The sequence below is a fragment of the Hemiscyllium ocellatum genome, assembly GCF_020745735.1.
Source record: "Hemiscyllium ocellatum isolate sHemOce1 chromosome 27 unlocalized genomic scaffold, sHemOce1.pat.X.cur. SUPER_27_unloc_24, whole genome shotgun sequence".
NCBI lineage: Eukaryota > Metazoa > Chordata > Chondrichthyes > Orectolobiformes > Hemiscylliidae > Hemiscyllium > Hemiscyllium ocellatum.
This window is the reverse complement of record NW_026867492.1, coordinates 138,863-152,735: the sequence shown is the minus strand read 5'-3', so window position 1 is coordinate 152,735 and position 13,873 is coordinate 138,863. Positions and strand designations below refer to the sequence as shown.

The following is a 13,873-nucleotide window of genomic DNA, read 5'->3' as shown; positions in this document are numbered from 1 at the left end:
CCTATACTCAATGGTGTGAACAGTGAAGGCAATGTTGCGAGATGCTGTCTGAAAACCATCCTGTCTAGCAGTGATGCAACTTCCAAAGATCTAGGTACCTGAACCCCCACGCCCCTCAACCATGTCTGTCTGTTCTACAACACGACTCATGGCCCAACCATTATCTGTACAACCCCTTGCATTTATTAAGCGTCTCTCTCACACACATACTCTATCTCAGACAGACACACACCCCTCAACACTCTCTCACATTCGCAGCCTCATACTCCATCACACTCTCACTTTCCCAAGCATGCTCACACACGCTTCTGCGCACTCTCACACACAAACTCACATGCACGCACACTCACTTTCTCATGCACACAGTACTCTTTGGGGTGAAATTGTGTTGGCTGAATTATATTTGCAGATACATTCAATTTTGTTCAAAAAGCACACAATCTGGAGGCAATCAATGCATGTAATATTCTACAAATTCCGACTTTGGAAAAAGAACCAGTCTGATTCAAGATTGGAACACTGACAGACTCAAATCTCACACCTTTAATGCATTGTCTGAGCGGAGATATCTTTTTTTACAAAACCTTAAGTCATCTCAAGAACATTGTTACATATTAATGAACCAAAGCCCGCACCCATTCTAAGAGATGAAGACTATCTGAGTTTGTTCGATTTATTCTATCAGTTGCATGACACTTGATCTTTTGATATAAGTTCTGTGTCCTATGATGCTGTTCCATGAGGCTTATGTGTTGACGAGGCAAGATGGTACAGATGAGGCGATGGAGAATTACAGATCAGCGAGGAAGGATTTAAAGAGAATGTGGACTCGTTGGGCCGAGTGGCCTGCTCCCACTCTGTGGGGATTCTCTGAAGCGAATGGATATGAGCAAACGGTGCAGGACAACGCAGGCGCAGTGCGTGTGCCCGGCTTGGCCACGCCCACCCGCTCCTTTCGTGACATCAAAACGCGGAAGTGACAATGAATGAAAATCCCTCTGTCTGCGCAAATCCTGGGGCGGGAAAATCTGTTCACTTGTAGCAACGGGAGTGAATCCAGGGAGGGAGCAGACTCTGTCAACTCAGATATAGGACTTAATTACCAGGTGAGGAGGACAGAGATTGGGAGGAGGAGATATCTTTCCTGTTTTCCTTTTCAAAATGCACCCGATTTCCACAAGTAAATGCAACAGCACGTGCAGCTTCAAGCCGGCTGTGCATCCTGTGTTCTTCCTCTGCCTTGCCTCCAGCACTTTTGGCTTCCTTTCCCTTCTCCACTCCCCACCCCGGTGTTGATACCTCAATGTTTTCCCGGTTGTCGTTTGTGGGTTTTGAAAACTTTCCCAATCGTCTTAGTACAGGATTTGGGAGATTACGTTGTAGCTGTCCAGGACATTGATTAGGCCATATTTGGAATATTGTGTGCAGTACTGGTCTCTCTGCTGTAGGAAGGATGTCATGGATGTTGTGAAACTTGAAAGGGTTCAGAAAAGATTGGCAAGAATGTTGTCAGGGTTTGAGCTGAACAGGGTGGAGCTGTTTTCCCTTGAGTACCAGAGGCTGAGGGGTGACCCTACAGATTACTGTAAAATCATGAGTGGCATGGATAGGATAAATAGACAAGGCATTTCCCTGGAATGGGGGAGTCCAGAACTAGAGGGTAATAGGTTTAGGCTTGGGGGAGATTTAAAAGGGCCCTAAGGGGCTACTCTTATATTCAGAAGGTGGTGTATGTATGGAATGAGCTGCCAGAGGAAGTGGTGGAGGCTGGTACAATTACAGCATTTAAAAGGCATCTCGCTGGGTATATGAATAGAAAGGGTTTAGAGGGATATGGGCCATGTGCTGTCAAATGGGACTAGATTGATTTAGGATATCTGATTGGCATGGATGAGTTGGACCGAAGGGACGAATTCTGTGCTGTACATCTGGTAGACAATGGTCCTCAAAATTCTGTTCCCATTAGGCTCTCCCTTAGCTCTATTGCACATGATAGCCAACCCAATTTAGTCCCAGCTGCCAGCACCCGGCCCATATAGGGGCCAAGTGATGGCAAACGTGACTAGATTAATTTAGGATATCTGGTCAACTCGGACAGATTGAGCTAAAGGGTCTGTTTCTGTGCTGTGTGACTCTAATTGTCTTCAGTGAAAGCAGAAGTGTGATTGTGAAGGCTGGACTTTCAGAGCATGTTTTGCCCTGACTGGAAGCAGCTGAAAATGTGTTGCTGGAAAAGTGCAGGAGGTCAGGCAGCATCTAAGGAGCAGGAGAATCGACGTTTCAGGCGTGAGCCCTGAAGCCCTCCCTTTCTCCTGACTGGGAGCAGAAGAGTTTGACTGAAGTGTGTTGGTGTTAATGCCTTGATGTCTCATTTTGCTCCCACCTTCCTGGGGTCGTTAACCATTTTGTGTCTGGTCCTTCCTCAAGAAACTGCATTGCAGGTTCACCCTGAATTGACACTTTTTTTTGCTTCCCAAAATCAGACCTGCTCACTCTCAGCAGGATCCCAGTGTTGTGAAAGATATTAACTTTCAGGTGGAGTTATCCAAAATTCAGAGAGATGTCAGTCTTGATGTTTTTGATTTTTCTGTCCCTGTAAGATCCTGAATCAGCACCTTCAGGGGAATTAGTTAGACCGGAGTGAGAACAGAGGGGAAGGGAGAGTGGGATGGTGCTTTCAATTTTGTGGAACAGCAAAAGAATATTCTAGAGAAAGTAGAATTGCTTGTTCTGAATTTCTACCCAGTACTGATAGTGATGACTTTTGAAATCTCTTTTTGCAGAGTATTTGAAAATCTGAAGACTGAAGTTTCAAAATCAGCAGATGAAGGGCTTATGTCTAAAACATTGACTCTTCCTGCTCCTCGGATGCTGCCTGACCTGCTGTGCTTTTGCAGTGCCACATTTTTTGACCGATTCTCCAGCGTCGGCAGTCCTCACTTTGATGTTAATGTCTGACAGTCACTCAATCCATCGAGACCTCAACAATTTTTGACTGTGATTTCTGTGAGAGGGATCAACGCTTTTTGGTTCCTGTTTTGAGGACGTTTTCAGCATCAGGTGGGACTGGACGAGAGACCCCACTGTTGCAGCGCAGTGTGTGTGGAGCCTGAAACAGTTATACGGCCTGGGAAGGGGATTTCATGGCAGGGAGGGGCTCTACACATGTCTGTGAGCAGCTGAAGCTGTGGCCATGGAGAAACCTGAGGAATCCCACCCTGTGGAGAAACCGTGGAAGTATGGTCACTGCGGAAAATGCTTCCGTGTCCCATCTGCCCTGGAGACTCATCGGCGCACTCACACCGGGGAGAGGCCATTCCCCTGCTCCAACTGCGGGAAGGCCTTCAGACATTCCTCCCACTTGCTGGCCCACCAGCAGGGCCACACGGGGGAAAAGCCCTTCAGCTGCCCCGAGTGCGGGAAGGCCTTCAGGTATTCCCCCAACCTGCAGAGCCACCGGCACGTCCACTCCGGGGAGAGGCCCTTCAGCTGCCACGAGTGCGGGTAGGCCTTTACCGACATGTCCTCCCTAATGAGGCACCACCGGATCCACACCGGGGAGAGTCCCTTTACCTGCTCTCAGTGCAGGAAGGCCTTCAGCTATTCCTCCCACCTGCTGGCCCACCAGCGGATCCACACCGGGGAGAGGCCCTTCAGCTGCCCCGAGTGTGGGAAGGCCTTTCGCAATTCCTCCATCCTGCTGAGGCACCAGTGGATCCACACCAGGGAGAGGCTGTTCATCTGCTCTCAGTGCAGGAAGGGCTTCACCTACTCCTCCCAACTGCGGAGGCACCAGCGAGTTCACGTGCCATCGCAGGGGGATTGAAGGAGTGACGGCCGAGTACCATTATCGATTGGACTATCAACCCGGTTCCAGGGACTCCCGGGTTCGAATCCCGCCACGACAGATGGCAGAATTGGTATTCAGTCAGAAATGTGGAGTTCGGAATCTAACGATGAGACCGTTTCAGGGAGGGGGTGGTGCAGGGGAGAAAGCCCCCATCTGATTCACTCTCTCCCTTGTTAGGGAAGGGAACCGCCATTGTGGGAGAGGATTCACTCAGTCGTTCCAGCTGCATCCTTTACCCGGTCTGGGCTATACGTGACTCCAGACCCACAGCAGTCTGGTTGACTCTACAGTGTCCCTTCCTGGCAAATGAGTGGGGAGAAACTTACTTGGAGACAGGGTATGGGTTGAAATTGCTGAGTGAGGCAATACTTCCTCCGGGTTATGGCTGTACCAAGGATCCAATTACAAAGGGACAACTTGGTGCTGGCCAATAGTAAAGACAGTGAGGGGGGCGCACAGGGGAGGTGTGGTGTGTGCACTTTCACCTTGAGCTGTTCAAAAAGCAACTACTTTTTGCTGAGGCAGATCTGAAGCTGGAACAAAGTTGGGTTGCAATAAATGTTACCTGAACTTACCACCGGGCTCAGACTCTCATTGAAAGCTTTGAGCTCCAAGAGTTTTTGTTTTAAAGCTACTCATTTCTTTCAGCCTCCTGCACTAAGTTTAGAACATAGAACAATCCAGCGCAGAACAGGCCCTCAATGTTGCGCTGACCTGTGAACTATTCTCAGCTCATTCCCTGACACTATCCCAAAATCATCCATGCACTTATGTAAGGATTGTTTAAATCTCCCTAATGTGGCTGAGTTGACTACCTTAGCAGGTAGGGCATTCCATGCCCTTACCACTCTCTGGGTAAAGAACTTGCCTCTGACATCTGTCTTAAAGCTATCACCCCTCAATTTGTAGTCATGCCCTCTCATACAAGCTAACGTCAGCATCCTAGGAAAAAGTCTTTCTCTGTCTACCCTATCTAATCCTCTGATCATTTTTTATGTCTCTATCAAATCCCCCCTTAGCCTTCTTCTTTCCAATAAGAACAGATCCAAGTGTCTCAGCCTTTCCTCATAAGACCCTCCCTCCAGACCAGGCAACAACCTGGTAAATCTCCACTGCACTTTTTCCAATGCTTCCCACATCCTTCCTGAAATATGGGGACCAGAACTATACACAATATTCCAAGGGTGGCTGCACCAGTGTTTTGTATAGTTGCAGCATGATATTGCGGTTCTGGAACTCAATCCCTCTACGAATGAAACCTAACACACCGTATGCCTTCTTAACAGCACTATCCACCTGAGTGGCAACTTTCAGGGATCTATGTATGTGGATTCCACGATCACTGCCTTCCTGTTATTCTTCCCAAAATGAATCACCTCACATTTAGCTGCATTGAACTCCATTTGCCACCTCTCAGCCCAATTCTGCAGTTTATCCAAGTCCCCGTGCAACCTGTAACATTCTTCCAAACTGTCCAGTACTCCACCGACTTTAGTGTTGTCTGCAAATTTACTAATCCATCCACCTATGCCTGTGTCTAAGTCATTTATAACAATGACAAACTGCAGTAGTCCCAAAACAGATCCTTGTGGCACACCACTAGTAACCGGACTCCAGGCTGAATATTTTCCATAAACCACCACTCGCTGCCTTCTTTCAGAAAGCCAGTTTGTAATCTAAACTGCTAAATCACCCTCAATCCCATGCCTCTGCATTTTCTCCAACAGCCTGCCATGTGGAACCTAATCAAAGGCTTTACTGAGGTCCATGTACACCACGTCAACTGCCCTACCCTCATCTACATGCTTGGTCACCTTCTCAAAAAACTCAGGGGTTTGTGAGTCATGACCTGCCCTTGATGAAACCATGTTGACTATCTGAAATCAAATTGTTGCTTGCTAGATGATTATAAATCCTATCTCTAATATTCCTTTCCAAAAGCTTTCTGAAGTAAGGCTCACTGGTCTATACTTACCTGGGTCATCTCTGCTGCCCTTCTTGAACAAGGGCACAACATTTGCCATCCTCCTCTCTGGTACTAAACCAGTACACAATGACAACTCAAATATCAAAGCCAAAGGCTCTGCTATCTCCTCCCTCGCTTCCCAGAGAATCCTCAGATTAATCCCATCCGGCCCAGAGCACTTGTCTACTTTCACTCCTTCTAGAATTGATATTACCTGTGTACAACTAACCTCGATCCTTTTGAGTCTAATATCTCGTACCTCATTCTTTTCCTCTACAATATTCTCCTTTTCCTGAGTGAAGACCGATGAAAGATATTCATTAACACCTCTCCAAACTCCACAGGGCCCACACTCAATTTCCCACTTCTGTCTTTGATTGAATCTATTCCTACCCTAATCATCCTTTTATTCCTCAGATACCTAGAGCAAGCTTTAGGGTTCTCCTTTATTCTATGTGTTAAAGACTGCTCATGTCCTCTCTTTGCTCTTAACTCTCTCTTTAAATCCTTCCTCAGTGATCTGGAACTCTCCATTGCCTCATCTGAACCATCTTGCCTCATCAACACATCAGCCTCCTTCTTCTTTGTAACAAGAGATGCAATTTCTGTTGTAAACCACGGTTCTCTTACCTTATCACTTCCTCCCTGCCTGACAGGGACATACCTATCAAGGATACACAATATTTGTTCCTTAAACCAGCTCCACATTTCAATTGTCCCCATCCCCTGCATTTTGCTACCTTATTCTATGCATCCTAAGTCTTGCCTAATTGCATTATAATTGCCCCTGCCCCATCGATAACTCTTGACCTTTGGCATGTTCGTATCCCTCACATCGCTAAATGAAACCTAACTGAATTATGGTCACCCTCTCCAAAGTGCTCATCTACCACTCAATCAAACACCTGGCCTGGTTCATTACCAAGCACCAGATCCAGTGTGACCTCCCCTCTTGTCGGCCCTTCGACATACTGTGTCAGAAAACCCTCCTGCACACACTGGACAAAAACTGATCCATACGACGTACTGGCGTGAAAGCATTTCCAGTCAATGTTTGGGAAGTTAAAGTCCCCCAAAATGACCACCCTGTTCCTTTCACTCCTACCCAGAATACTTTTGCTAATCCTCTCTTCCACCTCCATGGAACTCTGTGGAGGCCTATTTAAAAAAAAAACTTCAAGCAGTGTGACCTCTCCTCTCCTGTTTCTAACCTCAGCCCACATTACCTCAGTAGACGAGTCCTCATCAAAAGTTCTGTCAGCCACCGTTATACTATCCTTGACTAACAAGGCCATGCCTCTCCCTCTTTTACCGCCTTGCCTGTTCTTAATGAAAGATCAAAACCCTGGTACCTGCAACATCCATTCCTCACCCTGCTCTATCCATGTCTCCGAAATGGCCACAACATCCAAGTCCCAGGTACTTAGTCGTGCTGCAAGCTCACCTACCTTATTGCAGATACTCTGGCGTTGAAGTAGACAAACTTCAAACCACTTCGCTGTCTGCCAGCACATTCCTGTGACCCTGAAATCCTGTCCCTGTCCTCCCTACTCTCATCCTCCTGTGCACTACAGCTACACCTCCGATTCCCATCCCCCTGCTGAGCTAGTTTAAACCCACCCGAATAGCACCAGCAAATTTCCCACCCAGGATATTAGTACCCCTCTGGTTCAAGTGAAGACTGTCCTGTTTGTACAAGTCCCACCTTCCCCAGAGTGAGCCCCAATTATCCAAAAACCTGAAACCCTTCCTTCTGCACCATCTTTGCAGCCACGGGTTCAGCTGATATCTCTCCCTATTCCTTGCCTCGCTGTCACATGGCACGGGTAACAAACCAGAGATAACCACTCTGTTTGTTCTAGCCCTCAGCCTCCACCTTAGCTTCCTGAAATTATGCCTTACATCCCTATCCCTCTTTCTGTGGGAGATTAGAAGTGTTTTTGCAGATGGATGAGGGGGTGTAATGGGGGGGAAGAGAAGGGGAACATTATACAAATGGCCGCAGAATTCTTCTAGCATGTAGCTTACTTCAGGCTAAGACTTTAATGAATATAGAGGGTCTTTTAAAGAAAATAGTTTTAAGCTAGGAAATAACTTTAAAGTGTTGTAGTTGACCACAAAAAGAAGCAACAGGACCATTTCACAATAAAGCTTTATAGTATGATAAGAGAAAGTGGACAAAAGAACAAGCTGTAGCAAACAAGGAAGAAAGAATGCAGACAAGGACAGCAGGATGGCCAGATAAGAAAATAACTAACAAGTGAGGTAATCAGCTTATGATAGGATGGGAAAATGGAGGCATGATTCCGCAACTTGTAAACTGAATAAGAAAGCTAACATACTCTGTTTTGGCGCACATTTCTGCTTGATTGCAGAAGCATCCGGTACTTGCAAGACTGTAATAAATTGTTCTTGTTTCCAAGGCTTTGTCTCAGGCTGATTGATTTGTGAGTGAGTTCTGTTTCTCACATTTCTACCCATATAATTGGTACCTACGTGGACCATTACTTGGGGCTGGAAACCCTCTCCCTTCAGGACCCCAAAGATACGATCCGAGACATCACGCACCCTGGCACCTGGGAGACAACACACCAACCGCGAGTCTTGTTCGTTCCCAACAAACCTATCTGACCCTCTAACTATCGAGTCCCCAAAATGGCTAACACTCTCCTGCTTTACCTCCTTCCCTTCTGGTGCAACAGGGTCAGGCTCTGTGCCAGAGCCCTGGGCCCCAGTGCATACCCCTGGTAGGTCGTTTTCCCCCCTCAACAGTACCCACTGACTTATACCCAGGAAGGAAATAAAAATAAGTCGTCCCTCCTCACCCAGGAACCTCTGCTCTCCGAGTTCAAATTTAAAACCTCAAATCAGTGACTCCCCGCTCCTGGGTTGCTGCTGCCGCTGAAAAATAGAAAATGTCACCTTTTTTGTGGTTAGCACTGCTGCCTCACAGCGCCAGAGACCCGGGTTCAATTCCCACACCCCCACACCCCCCCCATCTGTGCGGGTTAGGGTGAATTGGCCACGCTAAATTGCCCCGTAATGTTAGGTGACGGGGAATGGGGCTAGGTGTTTTGCTCTTCGGCGGGTCGGTGTGGACCTGTTGAGCCGAAGGGCTTGTTTCCACACTGTGGGGAATCTGCTCTAAAGTTCTGGAATTTATATATTGATGAACTGAAACCTGCAACCCATTCTAAAGGATGAAGGACTCAGCAGCGGTCCAGGTTTGTTCGAAATATTGCATCGGTTGCATGACATTGTGATCTTTTGCTATTAATTCTGTATCTTATGATCCTGCAGCACAGCTCCCCGCAGAAGGAGCAGCGCTGCAGAAGCTAGTGCTTCCAAAAACATCCGGGTGGGCGGGGTTTACCAGGAGGGGCGGGTTTAGCCTGGCGACGGGTTAGAGCGGGAGGGCAGTGCTCATGGGCGGGGCGTGTCTCGTGAGAGGGTCGCGCGCTAGTAGGCGGGGCGAGACGTCGAGCCTGGAGGCGCTCGGCTTTGTCGGAGGTTGCGCGTTGGTGCAGGAGGCGTGGTATTGACAACGCGCGGGGAACGCTGCGAAGAGGCGGGGTTTGGTGCGCGATAGGGATAAAGTTTGGAACTAAGAGGCGGGGCTTTGTCTCGAAGGGGCGGGGTTTACAGGCAGCGTTCCAAATGGCGGGGTTTACGTGCTGCATTCGGAAGGGGTGGGGTTTTCGAGTCGCATTGGCGCCGGCCAGGGATGTGCAGGTTAGGTGTGAAAGTCAGTGAGTAGAGCACCAGGTGTAGGGGAATGGGTGTGGGTGGGTTACCCTTCGAGGGTTGGTTTGGATTCGTTGGGCTGAGTGGCCTGCTTCCATGCTGTGGGGATTCTGTGAATTGAAGGGATTCCTGCAAACGGTGCACTTCGCCCCGCCCCTTTTGTTTCGTCCCTTCTCCCTCCCCCACCCCTGACCCATTGATGGCGTCACAACGCGGAAGTGGCCCTGTCAGTTTGAGTGAAACTCCCACTCTTTGGGCAACTTTTCGTCCTGGGAGGGAGAGACGGGGGGAGAGGGGAAATCTATTCACTTGTGGCAATTGGAGTGAATCCAGGGAGGGAGCAGGCTCGGCAAACTCAGGTATGTGTCTTAATTACCCGGGTGAGAAAGGACGGAAGGATGGGTTGGGGCTGTTTTCCCCATAGCACCAGAGCCTGAGAGGTGACATTATAGACTTTTATAAAATCTATAAAAGGGTAAATAGACAAGGTCTTTCCCTTGGGATGGGGGAGTCCCGAACTGGAGGGTCATAGGTTCAGGGTGAGGGCAGTGGGAGATGTAAAAGAGACCTCAGGGGCAGGTTTTTCATTAAGAGGGTGATGCGTACATGGAATGAGCTGCCACAGGAAGTGGTGGGGGCTGGTACAATTCCTACAGTTAAAAGGCATCTGGAAGGGTGGATGAATACAAAGGGTTCAGATGGAGAGGGGCCAAGTGGTGGCAAATGCGACTGGCATCATAGAGATGTACAGCATGGAAACAGACCCTTCGATCCAACTCGTCCTTGCTGACAAGATAGCCAATCCAATTTAGTCCCAGCACCCAGCCCATATAGGGGCTAAGTGATAGCAAATGTGACGAGATTAATTTAGGAAATCTGGTCAGCTCGGACAGGTTGGGCCCAAGGGTCTGTTTCCTTGCTGTGTGACTCTAATTGTCTTCAGTGAAAGCAGAAGTGTGGCTGTGATGACTGGAATTTCAGAGGATATTTTGCCCTGACTGGAAGCAGAAGAGTTTGACTGAAGTGTGTTGGTGTTGATGTCTCATTTTGCTCCCACCTTCCTGGGGTCGTTAACTATTTTGTGTCTGGTCCTTCCTCAAGAAGCTGCATTGCAGGTTCACCCTGAATTGACACACTTTTTCTGTTGCTTCCCAACAGCAGACCTGCTCACTGTCAGCAGTATCCCAGTGTTGTGAAAGATATTAACTTTCAGGTGGAATTATCCAAAATTCAGAGAGATGTCAGTCTGATGTTTTTGCTCATCTGCCCCTGTAAGATCCTGAATCAGCACCTTCAGGGGAATTAGTTAGATTGGAGTGAGAACAGAGGGAGAGAGAGTGGGATGGTGCTTTCAATTTTGTGGAGAAACAAAAGAAAAGAATATTCCGCAGAAAGTAGAATTCCTTGTTCAGAATTTCTACCCTGCACTGACAGTGATGACTTTTGTAATCTCAAATGTTGACTCTCCTGCTCTTTGGATGCTGCCTGACCCGCTGCACTTTTCCAGTACCACACATTTCGACACTGACTCTCCAGCATCTGCAGTCCTCACTTTGACATCAATGTCTGACAGTCATTCAATCCATCGGGACCGGAAACAATTTTCAACTATGAGTCTGTGAGAAGGAGCAAAGCGTTTTGGTTCCTGTTTGAGTACGTTTTCAGCATAAGTGGGACTGGATGAGAGACCCTACCATTGCAGCGCATTGAGTGTGGGGCATGTAGCAGCAGGAATTGACGACAGGGAGGGGCTCAAAAAGTATTTGTGTGCAGCTGAAGCTTCGGCCATGGAGAAACCCGAGGAATCCCGCCCCGTGGAGAAACAGTGGAAGTGCAGTGATGGCGGGAATGGCTTCCATTTGCCGTCAGCCCTGCAGATTCATCGGCGCGTCCACACAGGGGACAGGCCGTTCTCCTGCCCCGAGTGCGGGAAGGGCTTTGCCCAGACCTCCGCCCTGCTGAGGCACCAGCGGGCTCACACCGGGGAGAGGCCATTCCCCTGCCCCGAGTGCGGGAAGGCCTTCACCAATTGCTCTGACCTGCTGAGGCACCAGCGGTCCCACTCGGGGGAGAGGCCCTTCAGCTGCCCGAACTGCGGGAAGAGATTTACCCAGGCCTCCCACCTCCTGAGGCACCAGCGAGCCCACACAGGGGAGAGGCCGTTCTCCTGCCCCAAGTGTGGGAAGAGATTTACCCAGGCCTCCAACCTGCTGACCCACCGGCGGGTCCACACCGGGGAGAGGCCCTTCAGCTGCCTCGAGTGTGGGAAGGCCTTCAGCAATTCCCCCAATTTGCTGAGGCACCAGCAGGTCCACACTGGGGAGAGGCCCTTCAGCTGCCCAGAGTGTGGGAATGCTTTCAGCAATTCCTCTTCCCTACTGACCCACCAGCGAATCCACACGGGGGAGAGGCCCTTCAACTGCCCCGAGTGCGGGAAGGCCTTCAACAATTCCTCTTCTCTGCTGACCCACCAGCGGATCCACACTGGGGAGAGACCCTTCAGCTGTCCCGAATGTGGGAAGGACTTCAGCAATTCCCCCAACCTGCTGAGGCACTAGCGAATTCACACCGGGGAGAGGCCTTTCAGCTGCCCCGGGTGCAGGGAGGCCTTCAGCAATTCCTCCAACCTGCTGAAGCACCAGCGGATCCACACTGGGGAGAGGCCCTTCCGCTGCCCCGATTGCAGTAAGGCCTTCAGCAATTCCTCCGCCCTGCTGACCCATTGGCGGGTCCACACGGGGGAGAGGCCGTTCAGCTGCCCCGAGTGTGGGAAGGACTTCTCCCGCTCCTCCCACCTCCGGAGGCACCAGCGAGTTCACTTACCATCGCAGGGGAATTGAAGGAGCGACGGCTGAGTGCCATTATCAATTGGACTATCAACCCAGTTCCAGGGGCTCCCGGGTTTGAATCCCGTTGCAGCAGATGGCGCTATACAGGGTATGGGTTGAAATTGCCGAGTGAGGCAACACTTCTTCCGGGTTACGGCTGTACCAAGGATCCAGTTACAAAGGGACATCGCGGTGCTGACCAATAGTAAAGACGGGGGGGGGGGAAATGTGTGCGCTTGGACCTTGAGCTGTTCAAAAAGCTACTTTTTCTCTGCCTTTTTGCTGAGGGGATCTGAAGCTGTAACAAAGTTGGGTCACAATAAAGGTTACTTGAATTTACTGCCGGGCTCAGACTCTCATTGAAAGCTTTGAGCGCCCAAGGAGGTTTTTGTTTTAAAGCTGCTCATTTCTTTCAGCCTCCTGCACTAAGCTTCCAATGTCGCGTATCAGATGGAGTCATGAATGAGCAGCCAATATCGTAAGAAATTGTCAATTTTGCAGGAGTGCAGAGTGTGTCATTTCATCGGCCTTGTAAAGTTTCCTGGCAGCATCAGGAGGTGTGGACAGTGTTCGCGAAATATTGTGTGGAGGAGCCAATGTTGGACTGGGCTGGATAAAGTTAAAAATTGCACAATACCAGGTTGTAGTCCAACAGGTTTATTTGGAAGCACTAGCTTTCGGAGCACTGCTCCTTCATCGGGTAACTGTGGAGCAGGAGCATGAGACACAGATTTTATAGCAAAAGATCACAGTGTCATGCAACTGATAGGATATATTGAACAAACCGGCTGAGGATCCTGGGATTGTATTCATTGGAGTTTAGAAGATTAAGGGGAGATTTAATAGAAACTTACAAGGTAATACATGGCTTGGAAAGGGTGGACGCAAGGAAATTGTTTCCGTTAGGCGAGGAGACTAGGACCCGTGGAAACAGCCTTACAATTAGAGGGGGTCAATTCAGAACAGAAATGCGGAGACATTTCTTCAGCCAGAGAGTGGTGGGCCTGTGGAATTCATTGCCGCAGAGTGCAGTGGAGGCCGGGATGCTAAATGTCTTCAAGGCAGAGATTGATAAATTCTTGATGTCACAAGGAATTAAGGGCTACGGGGAGAATGCTGGTGAGTGGAGTTGAAATGCTCATCAGCCATGATTGAATGGCGGAGTGGACTCGATGGGCCGAATGGCCTTACTTCCACTCCTATGTCTTATGGTCTAAACCAAGTTGCTGTTAAGTCTTTCACCTTTTAGAAAGAGTTGCAAATTTCAGTTCATTAATCTGTAAATCCCAGAACTACTATTAAGTCACGTTCTCGAGATGACTTAAGGTTTTTTTTAAAAAGTGACATCTCAGCCTGGACAATGCATTAAAGGTGTGAGGTTCGAGTCTGTCAGTCTCCCAATCTTGAATCAGACTGGTTCTCATTCCAAAGTAGGAATTTATAAAATATTACATGGATTGACTGCCTGCAGTTTGTGCACTTTTT

At 48.8% G+C, this 13,873-nt stretch overlaps 1 pseudogene; it reads left to right on the top strand.

Annotated features, from left to right (window-relative positions):
- Positions 1-11,243: 11,243 nt before the first annotated feature.
- On the top strand, positions 11,244-12,602 carry LOC132807788 (zinc finger protein 835-like; annotated as a pseudogene).
- The last annotated feature ends 1,271 nt before the right edge of the window (positions 12,603-13,873 follow it).